A 13038-nucleotide genomic window follows, 5' to 3' on the forward strand; every position below is an offset into this window, starting at 1 on the left:
TGTGCACAAAATGGCGGCAGCTGGGATTAAATAGACCCTATGACGCTGGGCGGCCAGCCAATCACAGTAATGCCACAACCAAGATGTCTGCGGCATTACTGTGATTGGTTAAGATGCCCAGCATGTTTAGTGGCTACAAAGAAGGCGCCAAAACTGCAGGGCGGGACATCCGAATATAGCGAGGCGAGTACACAAATACTGGCAGAATAGCGAGTAACCTGAATACCGTACTGTTCGTGCGAATAGTAACAAATACACTCGCTCATCACTAATTAGCACTTATCTTAGTCATGATTTTAAAGTAATGGGCCTCCAATTTCTAAGGTCCTTTTTGTCTCCCTTCTTATGAATTAGGGAGACCTCTCCTTTCCTCCAAGACCCAGGTAAAACTTAGGACATAAAAACCTCAGAAAAAAGCTGCAATAAATAATTTCTCAATGTATTATAAAAAGTTACATAAAATTCCTCTGGAATCCCATCAGGTCCTGGCACCTTCCCCTTTCTAAAACTCTTTATTGTACAGTACAGACCAAAAGTTTGGACACACCTTTTTATTGATAGATTTTTCTGTATTTTCTTGACTATGAAAATTGTACATTTACACTGAAGGCATCGAAACTATAAATTAACACATGTGGAATTATATACTTAACAAAAAAAGTGTGAAACAACTGAAAATATGTCTTATATTCTAGGTTCTTCAAAGTAGCCACCTTTTGCTTTGATGACTGCTTTGCACACTCTTGGCATTCTCTTGATGAGCTTCAAGAGGTAGTCACCGGAAATGGTCTTCCAACAATCTTGAAGGAGTTCCCAGAGATGCTTAGCACTTGTTGGCCCTTTTGCCTTCACTCTGCGGTCCAGCTCACCCCAAACCATCTCGATTGGGTTCAGGTCTGGTGACTGTGGAGGCCAGGTCATCTGGCATAGCACCCCATCACTCTCCTTCTTGGTCAAACAGCCCTTACACAGCCTGAAGGTGTGTTTGGGGTCATTGTCCTGTTGAAAAATAAATGATGATCCAACTAAACGCAAACCGGATGGAATAGCATGCCGCTGCAAGATGCTGTGGTAGCCATGCTCGTTCAGTATGCCTTCAATTTTGAATAAATCCCCAACAGCGTCACCAGCAAAGCACCCCCACACCATCACACCTCCTCCTCCATGCTTCACGGTGGGAACCAGGCATGTAGAGTCCATCCGTTCACCTTTTCTGCGTCGCACAAAGACACGGTGGTTGGAACCAAAGATCTCAAATTTGGACTCATCAGACCAAAGCACAGATTTCCACTGGTCTAATGTCCATTCCTTGCATTCTTTAGCCCAAACAAATCTCTTCTGCTTCTTGCCTGTCCTTAGCAGTGGTTTCCTAGCAGCTATTTTACCATGAAGGCCTGCTGCACAAAGTCTCCTCTTAACAGTTGTTGAAGAGATGTGTCTGCTGCTAGAACTGTGTGTGGCATTGACCTGGTCTCTAATCTGAGCTGCTGTTAACCTGCAATTTCTGAGGCTGGTGACTCGGATAAACTTATCCTCAGAAGCAGAGGTGACTCTTGGTCTTCCTTTCCTGGGGCTGTCCTCATGTGAGGCAGTTTCTTTGTAGCGCTTGATGGTTTTTGCAACTGCACTTGGGGACACTTTCAAAGTTTTCCCAATTTTTCGGACTGACTGACCTTCATTTCTTAAAGTAATGATGGCCACTCGTTTTTCTTTACTTATCTGCTTTTTTCTTGCCATAATACAAATTCTAACAGTCTATTCAGTAGGGCTTTCAGCTGTGTATCAACCAGACTTATGCACAACACAACTGATGGTCCCAACCCCATTTATAAGGCAAGAAATCCCACTTATTAAACCTGACAGGGCACACCTATGAAGTGAAAACCATTTCCAGTGACTTCCTCTTGAAGCTCATCAAGAGAATGCCAAGAGTGTGCAAAGCAGTCATCAAAGCAAAAGGTGTCTACTTTGAAGAACCTAGAATATAAGACATATTTTCAGTTGTTTCACACTTTTTTGTTAAGTATATAATTCCACATGTGTTAATTCATAGTTTTGATGCCTTCAGTGTGAATGTACAATTTTCATAGTCATGAAAATACAGAAAAATCTTTAAATGAGAAGGTGTGTCCAAACTTTTGGTCTGTACTGTATATAAAATTTCTTCTTCAGAAAGATCCTGCTTCAAAGCCTGCTGGGAATCAAAACTCAAACTATTAGGAATAGCATTTAAAACATCCTTTGTAAAATGTAAATCAATTCGCTTATCACTAAACAAGTCTGCATAAAATGCATATACTTTGATCTAAAATCTTATCAATCTTCTTTTCCCCCTCCATTTCATCAATGCAAACATGATTACTAGTTCTCTTCTTAAAAAAATACCTTGTACACTTTTCATTATTTTCAATATGTTTAACCCTTGCATTAAAAATAAATTCCTTACCTTTCTGCTCTAAAACAACTCTTATCCTTTACCTCCTCAATATTCTTATTTACCTCAATACCAACACTCCGTAATTTATATAAAACTTGCAACCTACAATTCAATAAATCAAAAAGAACCCTCCTTTCTTTAGCTTTTTGAACACCCATTGAAATAAAGTTTTTAATTTTCCTCTTCATCTCTCCCCACCATACAATCATTGGAAACCTATGGACTCTTATTATTATTCGTACATTTAGTATATTACTCCCTAAATCTCCTCACAACCTCCTGATCATCCAAAGAAGAAGTATTCAACTTCCATGAAGCCCTTGCCCGACCTAATCCACTTACAACCGAACCCTTAAAGTAAAAGTTTATGATCAGAAAAAACATTAGAACACAAACAACATTCCCTTAGATTGAAAGTCTCAGATAAAATGGAGTCTACCCTGGAGCAGGTATTCTTGTTATTCCATGTCATACCATTCTCTTCTGGTGACCCTGCATTACATTTCTTATAAATATCTAACAAATTAAAATCTAAAATTAAGTTCTTCAGCAGGACAGAAGATTTATCATAACCACAGGGACCAGCTTGAGATAGATGTCTTTCTCCTTTAAGGATACAGTTAAAGTCTCCTGCAAGTATTAACGGCAAGGCATCATTAATATACAGAGGTAAAACCTCTAACATCTCATTCCTTGTTTTTCTGTCCATAGCACCATAAAAGTTTATTAAATGAAACAATACCCCATTAATAGCAGCTTTCACAAACAAAATTCGTCCAGGGATAATCTCCTGCATACAGTCTATCCTAGCATTACCTTTAAAGAGTATACCAACCCCGGCTGATTTGACTTCGTTAGACCCTTACCATACCGAAGGGTCATAAGTCCAATCCATAGCAAATTCAGAATAGTCCATGTGATGGGGAATTCCACACTCTTGGAGGAAGAAAACTGAAGCAGAAAACAATGATAAGTAATTAAATAACATCACTTTCCTTGCCCTGGTTTTGATCCCCCTTACATTAAGGGAGTCTCCTTCCAAGACTTGAGACATAACAAACTCATAAGTCACTATCTGAACTGTTATCCAAACCAGCCAGGCTCATAGAGCGGCTGTCGATGCCCTCTTCCTCCACAATATCCCTGGGGAACTGTCAAAGGCCCCAATCTCCATGGAGACACCTTCAGGCACATCAATTGGAAGATTAGATACATACGCCTCTGGAGGCGAGGCTAACGATCCGGAAATATCAGGATCCTCCGGTCTCTCCACCGATGGACCCACAATGCTTATCTGAGTTTCTTTAGACCTTGAAGTCAGGGACACCATTACTGCCACCACCTCCGCTCCTTTCCTTCCTCCTATCTGAACCTGGGAAGAAACTTTCCTCTGGGGTTTCCCTGTGCTCCCAGAATATCTCCGAACTTTCTTTTGGGTTACCTCCATCCAGGTTTCATCTGAACTCTCATCCGAATCCAGGCGGGCTGGTCTGGCGTTTTTTGGTTTCCCTGCTTCAGGGGGTACTCCCATCTGCCCACCGCTGGCCCTGCTCCCGGCCTGTGTAGAGTTCTGAATACCTGTTTCCTTGGAACTTCCCTTTCTCCCATTCCAGCGGTAGTCCCAGTATATATCTCTTGGCGAATGTCCGTCTGTGGTCTAAAATCTCTAGATTTCTTAAGAGGACAAGAAGCAGTTAAATGACCTGTGCAGTAACAGAGGAGACATTTCCTCTCCGTACTGCATTTGGTACAGTCATGATTAGAACTCCCATACTTATGACAAGTAGCTTTGCACTCAGATTTCTCATGTCCGTATTACTTACAGAACCGACAGAACTCAGGCATCCTGGAAAAAACAAGTCCCCGTTTACCTTCCCGATTTTGAATCTTCCCGGGGCAAAAGCATTCCTTCAGGGCTCTCGGGATCCAGAATCAGCATAACGGTAAAATGTCACTTCACAGTCCAAATTTTCCACTCATTATAGACCTTCCCCTCACATTTGACATCATTGAAAAAGGAGGAAAGAAAAATACAAATATCATCTTCAGACACATAAGGGGAGTACATTTTTACTGTAACAAGTTTTCTGTCATCCGGAACATGTTAAGTAATCATAACTCCCTTCTGGAGTAAAGTACCTTCCAAGTCCTTGGATTTCTTCACAAAATCCTTAAAGATTCCAGCAGAAGAAAAGGTAACATCATAAATGCCTCTTTTTGGTTAGTCCTTAAGGCCCAGGATTTCATGTACCTGAATTCTGAAGACTTTGAACAGGACTTCCTCCACAACAAACTTGAGATGGCGCTTCTCCTCGACTCCCCCGACCAGGGTATTCCGGACCGTATTCTTTAGCCTGGCATAGGCTGGAATGGAATTAGGACCTTCATACATCTTTCACAACAGCTGTCTCCAATGGCCGCAAGGCCAAAGAGACTAGGGGGATCGCACATCAATGTGAGAGATTATCCTCCTCTCCTATAGCAGCATGAAATTTAAGCCCAATGAAGGGCGATGTCCCGAGGCCGAAGAGGTGGGGTCTCAACACACTTCCTGCAAGCAGAAACCTTTCAAGCCAAACCAATCTCTTGATCTAGCCAAAAGGCCGAGAAGCGATAACCCAAATTGGTTTTGGCCTAGTGTGGCACTCTCGTATCCTGAAATCTCCCTTTTTGGAGATGGGCACCAGGACTCCCGTTAGGAAGACATGTTGTCAAACTCTAGACCCCTTACATGCCTCCAGTTTTCTGCTTTTTGCTGCTGTAATCCACACGTTTTAGTTCTGCATAACTCCACCTATTTTAACACACCACCTTCACCCCCCTGCTGTTCCCACACGCCTCAACACCAGGGGGAGGGAGGAGACGCTATTAACGAAAAAAAATGAGCAGCTGTCTCCCCTTAGCACTAGTGTTGCCGATTAATTACCTGCTGTTGCTGTTGTTCAGCAGACTGAACATGGCTGCTCCTACACAGCCAGATAAAGGTCAAGGGCCTATTGTGAAATGCGCAGTGTTCCATTGCCACATTCCATCTACTGCAAGCCGACCACCTGGCTGACTGAACACCAAGAGGAAGCTCACAGAGACTGCCATAGGCAGCATTTTAAAAGAACGCCACAGACGGAAAAGTAAAGAAGTCAATTCTCCACAAGAGGGAGACAACATTTCAGAAAAGACATTGTAGTAGGGCAAAAAACTAATTTTAAGCGCATGGTAATCAGCAACACCTACCTCTTGGGTCAGGTGAATTAAAAGAGCTGCAGTTGATAACAACGGCATTAGCTAACTAGATGGTGTGTGTGCAACAATATACCAAAGGACAAATATATTGTTGCAGCTTATCACACCACCTGTAGGTAGGAAAAAACTCCAAAGTCCTTGTCTGATCTGACTGTTTGTCCAAAAGGAAGGAAATAAGGGATAGATAGATAACATTGCATTGCATTACAATACAATACATTACATTGGTAAAAGCAATGCAAATATAGTAAATGTAACAGAGTTGCACAAGTTCAACCAAAACGAGTTTGTCATCTGGCTTCTGCAACTTTTAATGTTAAAAAGCAAATGAGGGGAAAAAAGAGCAAAGGCAAAAAATCACCCCAAAAAAACTGACAAACAAGCAAAATAAACAAGATGCATTGAATTCAATTCTTTCTGATTTTGGAAACTGCATTAAAGAAGGAGTGCACCGTTCCCGGAAATACTGCAATACCAGGTCAATGCGTGGAGTGGACAGAGCAAGCTCTTTTTCCATCTCCCTGTTCTAAAAATCCATTTAATATATGGTCCCCAGATAGGGGACGTATCAGATATTGAACTGATAAGAACAGATCAGGTTTCAACATAATTTTATTGACACATAATAAAAAACACAAATTTAAAAAGATTACATACGCAGAACATCTAAAATCTACGCATAACTAATACAAAATTGTGTTCCACATATAAAAAGACCATCAAAGGCTCGCCACTCTCCTCCAACCGTCTTTAACATCCTTTAAGTAATAAATATACAACTCACTAAAAGCCATCTTAATACAGTACATTCATTTACACAAATAGAATCCCTTTTGAACAATAAAATATTTCTTGCCTTCCATATTGCACTTTTCACACAGTTTATTGCACACCAGCAGATCTTGAATTGCTGTGAGGTTGGGCAGTTAAAAAGTCCATATAAAACAGTTACACTGAAAGTCTTTTAGACCACACAATCATTTTAGCAATATCCCCACCTTTTTCCTTAACTCCTGGGCAAAAACACAGTTCCAAAAAAGGTGCAGAACAGTCTCATCATTTGCACATGAGCCTCTTGGGCATTTTGCCCTGCGCACCAAGCCCCTCCTATGTTAGAAGTCTCTGGTTGGGAGGCACTGGTGAGCGGTCATCCAAACAAGATCTTTGTGGATGTTCGCAAGAAATGTTTGTTTTGATCTGTTGTAGGAAAAATTCACCACTTGTGTTACACCTTCCTCCCTTCACAAATGGATGGTCAGGCATTTGTGATTCTGTAATGTATCCACCTTCAAATTTTCCAAATTTTAATTCCTGATGACTTTCTCCAGAATCGCAAGATGTTTTGGCGGACAAAGTAAAACCGGCGAAGACCATACTGGCCTAAACCATCTTTTAAATATCATACCACATGTATATTTTAAAAATAGACCAAAAACACTGTTAGAACTAAAAGCTTTAAAACAGAAATAAAAAAAAAATAATATACAGATATAAACATAAGTCAGATACATCTCTACTCCCATTCTGTCTCCTTTTATGCATTTCTATTCTCCTCAATTTTTCCGTCTTTGAACCCCATATAAACCAAAAAATACATCGGGTCAGTTTCCTTACCATTAGCTCAAAGGTGGGGCATACCATAGCTACATAAAACATCATTGGTAATAAGATGGCTTTTATAATCAAAATCTTTCCTTCGATTGAAAGGTCCCTAAGACACCAAAAAGAAAGTTTTTTTATCAGTTTTTCCTGTACCTCTTTCCAACTTTCTTCTCCACTGTTGTCTTTATTAAATCTAATCCCTAATATCTTAACACTACCTAGCTTCACTTTTACTGCTGGCAACTCGGGAACCTCCCAGCAACCTATTACCATCCATTCCGATTTATTAAGGTTTAGTTTAAATCCAGAGGCTTGGCTAAAAAAGTTAGTGCACCTCTCTGCCCTTCAAAGTGAAGCGGGGTCTGTTCAAATCACTGTGATGTCATCCATGTAACCAAAGACCTTGATTTGGCTCCCTCCACCCCCTGGGACAGGGATCCCGCGTATCACCTTATCCCTCCTAATCTGGCACAATAGTGGTTCCATGGCACAGATGAACAGGATTGGGGACAGTGGGCATCCCTGCTTCACTCCAGATTTCAACTGCATTTCACTTGTCAAAAAAACATTAAGAGAAATTTGAGAAAAGGCATTGTTATATAAGAGCTTAATACAATTTAAAAGATAATCAGGAACTGTCGTTTTTTTTTAAACGCTGAATAAATATTTATGTGAAACTCTATCAAAGGGTTTCTCAAAATCTAACGCTAGCAGGGCCAACCTTTGGTTCCTGCTACCAGAGCTTCTCTTATAATGTTCAAAATTTAAGAAATACACATCCCTGGAACCCCCACACTTGCTCTGGCTGGATTAGCTTCCCAATCACAGCTAAAATAATTGCATGTAGATTAAAAGCAAACACTTTGTAGTCCATGTTAAGGAGTGTGATAGGTCTCCAGTTGGCAAGATCATCCCTATCCCCTTTCTTTTTAAAGATAAGAGACACAATACCCCTCCTCCATCACCTAGGAAGTTGATCACATTTAAAACTTTCTCTAAAAAGTGCTAAAAGATCTTCTTTTAAAACGTCCCAAAAGGTTAGATAAAATTCTACTGGTAGGCCATCGGCCCCTGGAGCCTTCCCCTTTGAGAAACTTTTAAAAACACTAAAAAGCTCCTCTAAAAAAATATCCTGCGATAAAAGCTCCTGATCTGTAGAATTCAGACTAAAATCTAGAACATTAAGAGCCTCCTGTAAAAAAAGAATCGTCAACACTTTTATCACTAAAAAGAAGCTGATAAAAATTAAAAGCCGCATTCTTCATACTTTGTATTGTGGTTTCTCCATCCAAACTAGCAATAATCTCCCTTTTCTCCATTACTTTTTGGAAAAAAAAACGCGTACACTTCTCACCTTCTTCCAAGTGTTGCACCTTGGAGTTAAAAATAATCTCCCTCCCTTTCTACATGAACAACCTTTGTATTTCTGCTTTGATGTAATCAATATCCTCCTCCACCTCTAGCCCTAAGTCTTTAAATTTATATAGCGTTTGTAGCATTGTATTTAGATTATAATAGGTTAGTTTCTTCTGTCTAGCTCTACTTAACCCTACCTTAATGAAGAAAGTCTTAATTTTATTTTTGACACCTTCCCACCAAGCCAACATCTCAGAGCCAAGAGGCCTACATTCTCTCCATCCTCGATAGGCCTTACAAAACTCCATCTGTATCTGGGGGTCTTCCAGAAGGTGCATGCCCAGCCGCCACAACCCCTTGTCCACTATCTTCTCTCCATTGTACTCGAGGTACAACATTAAAATTGTGTGGTCAGAAAATAAGTTAAATATATAAAAAAACTGCACAGGTGTAAAATCATCAGATAAAAATATAAAGTTGATCCTGGAGGCCACTCCCCGACAAGACCAAGTAAAACCGGGGTCAGACGATGAGAGCGACCTCCAGGCATCACGTAATTTAAAATCAGTCATAATATTTTTCAACAGGTAACATGATTTGTCTAACTTACGGATCGGGTCACCTCCTCCCCGTCGCGCATCCACACTGAGGCAATTAAAATCTCCTCCGACCAGAAGAGGAGAAGGCCCTACAAAAAAAACTGGTAATAATTCAAATAGATGAATTCTCTCCTGCTTGTCAGGAGGAGCATACACATTAATTAATCTAAAAACAAAGTTATTAATACATATGTTCCCTAGGATTGCCCTGCCTGGCACTAACTTTATTACTGAGTGGATGCTAATGTTACGACCTTTGCAGAGCAAACCTACACCTGCTGCCTTATTACTGTTTGTGCCAGACCACACAGAAGGCCCTTGCTTCCAGTCTTTCTTAAGGTCTTCATATTTTATTGCATACTGCAGGCCGCACTCATACATACATCAAAATCCAAGGTTTCCAAATAATCAAAAAGAGCAGCTCTGCGAACAGAGGCCTTCAGAGATCTCACATTAAGAGATATACATTTTATTAATGGCATTAGGACTATGGTGGGGGTGTGTCCTCCATAATCATCCCCTCTTGCGAGAGGCTCCGTTCCACAAACTGCTCCAAGAAGTCAGGGTTTGTGGAGTTAAAAGTTCCAATATTCTGCGAGTATGAAGATGGAATTCCTTTGTACATCACTTGATTCAACCATATCTCCTTGTCAGCGTCTACTTCAAATCTTGGGGAATCTGGACCAGCTCCAGGGACCATCTCTGCTCGAGCTCTCTTCCCAGCTGGCTCAAGTAGGTCACTGGTGCAGTCCTACTCCGCCACTGCAAGATGGTCTCTCTCCTCCTCTTGTCCATCCAATCCCATCAGCAAAGAGGCATCAACCAGGTCACCTAGAGTAGAAAATACCACATCCTGCTGGCTTGCCTCCCTAGGGGTAACTGGGGTCTTCGCCACAGGGCCCTCCAATGCCAACATATTGACGGCGCCCTGCTCCAACTCAACAGAATCAGTATGGGGGGCCTTTGACACAGGGGCACCCCCCCCGGGACCCCCTGCTCCGGCCCACGGGTGGTCTGCTCCGATTTAAGTGACTTCGATGCAGGGACCGCTTTACAAAGAGGGCCAGCTCCCTGCTCCATCCCAATCTTTGCACCCTTTAAGATGTCCTTAGGTTTCTCCCGAGATTCCAGAGACTGCCTGACTTTGGTCACTACCGGCCGAATTGGCTCACCTACGGCCGGGGAAACGGCAGCTTCCGCATAATTCCGGGCTTTTGCTTGGTTAGGGAAATTGCAAAACATATGCCCCTCACCACCACACAGGTTACATCTTCTACCTAAGGGGCAGTCCATCATTTGGTGTCCATAAGAGCTGCAGTTGTTACATCTGTCCACCTTCCTGTGTTTGCAGGATGCCTGAGTGTGACCCATCTTTCTGCAATTCCTGCAAGATACTGGCATACCAGGGTAGAACAAGTATCCTCTGCTCTTACCAATCATGAAGGTCGACTGAGGATGCCACATTCCTCCTGGCCCACTTGGGTCTCTCTTCAGTCGGACGAGAAATTTCCTTTTACCTCACCAAAAGCCAACAGGATTCCTCACCATACCTTGGTAGTTCAGGTCATCACAATACCGGCGAAGGTAGGTGACAATATCGTCTATTTCTACATAAGGGTTCGGAAAATATACCACCACAGGGATCTTGTCATAGGCAAAATGGAGACAAAAGGTTAGTCCATCAAATTCATCCAAATGGGCATTTTTGTTTACCTTTTGCACACGTTGGCAGCAACCCTGGGTCTGAAATGTGATGGTGTAGGTCCCCTTGAATTTGTTATCCTGGAAACAAAAGATATCCCCTCTTTGAAATTCCAAGACTCCTAGCAGGATCTTGTGACAAACAAACATCAAGTCCTTCTCCTTCCTCCAGGCCTCCTGGACTTCAATACGGACTGTATTCTTCATCCGGGCATCACCCTATGAATATGAAAGGGTTGCCGGCATTCTTCAAGAAAAAGGGGAGTCGACTAATCGCAAGTAAGGCGCAAGCCTTCAAAGGATATCCTCTCATTCCCAGATTAATCCTCTACCCCAAAAGCAGCAGGGGGGTCTAGTCCCTCTGAAGAGGAATGATCCCCCCATGCCAAGGGAAAGGGTAGCAGAAGCACTTTACACAGCCAGACCAAGGAGGCAAGACCACTTAATGTAGGCTAAAAGGCCGAGAAGCGATAACCCAAATTGGTTCCGGCCTAGTGTGGCACCCTCGTATCCTGAAATCTCCCTTTGTGGAGATGGGCAACAGGACTCCTGTTAAGAAGACATGTTGTCAAACTCTAGATCCCTTACATGCCTCCACTTTTCTGCTTGTTGCTGCTGCAATCCACGTGTTTTAGATCTGCATAGCTCCACCTATTTTAACACACCACCCTCACCCCCCTGCTGTTCCTACCAGCCTCAACACTGGGGGGGGGGGGGGAGAACCAATTAACGAAAAAAATGAGCAGCTGTTTCCCCTTAACATTAGTGTTGCTGATTACTTACCTGCTGCTGCTGGTTGTTCAGCAGACTGAACATGGCTGCTCCTACACAGTCAGATAAAGGTCAGGGGCCCCAAGTGACACAGTGTTCCATTGCCACATTCCATCTACTGCAAGCAGATCACCTGGCTGATTGAACACCAATAGGAAGCTCACAGAGACAGACATAGGCAGCACTTTAAAAGAACGCCACAGACCAAACTTTTTTGGATATTTTGATATTTTTTATAATCCACAGACAGAAAATTAAAGAAGTCAATGCTCCACCAGAGGGAGACAACATTTCAGAAAATACATTGTAGCAAGCCAAAAAACTAATTTTAAGCGCAGAGTAATCAGCAATACCTACCTGTTGGGTCAGGTGAATTAAAACAGCTGCAGTTGATAACAAGGGCATTTGCTAACTAGATGGTGTGTGTGCAACAATATACCAAAGGACAAATATATTGTTACAGCTTATCACACCACCTGTAGGTAGGAAAAAACTCCAAAATCCTTGCCTGATCTGACTGTTTGTCCAAAAGGAAGGAAATAAGAAATAGATAGATAAATAGAATTATATATATTATATATTATTATATAACATTACATTACAGTACAATACAATACATTACATTACATTGGTAAAAGCAATGCACATATAGTAAATGTAACAAATGTTGCAGAAGCCAGATGACAAACTCGTTTCGGTTGAACTTGTGCAACTCTAACGTTAAAAAGCAAATGAGGGGAAAAAAGAGCAAAGCCAAAAAAATCCCCCCAAAAAACTGACAAGCAAAATAAACAAAATGCGTTGAATTCAATTCTTTCTGATTTTAGAAACTGCATTAGGGAGGGGGTGCACCGGTCCTGGAGGTACTGCAATACCAGGTCAATGCGTGGAGTGGACAGAGCAAGCTCTTTTTCCATCTCCCTATTCTAAAAATCCATTTAATATATGGTCCCCAGATAGGGGACGTATCAGATATTAAACTGATAAGAACAGATTTTTTTGATTGAATAAAATCTTTTATTAGCAGTCGAAAAATAAGTTAACAAACAGTGTACAGTGCAGCAGCCCAGTATACACAGATTCTACATCATATGTACATGACCTACAAAAGACAAAAAATATATCACATACCCTACCATCATAATATATAAATGTAAAGCAAAGTTGCATATGAAATATAGGGTACTTAGTGAACTATTTTTGATCAAAAAAAGTATACAAGCCGTCCCACCAGCGACAAGGTGACCCTAATCGGGACGGTCCTACACTGTCTTTATTAAAAACCTTACTGTATATTAAAGTTGAAGTAATGCATATAAAAGGGTACACAAA

The 13038-nt window shown here is 41.6% G+C and overlaps 1 non-coding gene and 1 pseudogene across 1 annotated transcript; both read right to left on the reverse strand.

Annotated features, from left to right (window-relative positions):
* Window positions 1-6118: 6118 nt before the first annotated feature.
* On the reverse strand, window positions 6119-6314 carry LOC141150801 (U2 spliceosomal RNA). The gene has a single exon (XR_012246912.1). It is a non-coding gene; the product is annotated as a U2 spliceosomal RNA (small nuclear RNA).
* Window positions 6315-12547: 6233 nt separating this feature from the next.
* LOC141150297 (U2 spliceosomal RNA) lies at window positions 12548-12724 on the reverse strand (annotated as a pseudogene).
* Between the last annotated feature and the right edge of the window lie 314 nt (window positions 12725-13038).

This window comes from Phyllobates terribilis, unplaced genomic scaffold, assembly GCF_046119375.1.
Source record: "Phyllobates terribilis strain yellow unplaced genomic scaffold, ASM4611937v1 Scaffold_5__5_contigs__length_657084704, whole genome shotgun sequence".
Classification (NCBI taxonomy): domain Eukaryota; kingdom Metazoa; phylum Chordata; class Amphibia; order Anura; family Dendrobatidae; genus Phyllobates; species Phyllobates terribilis.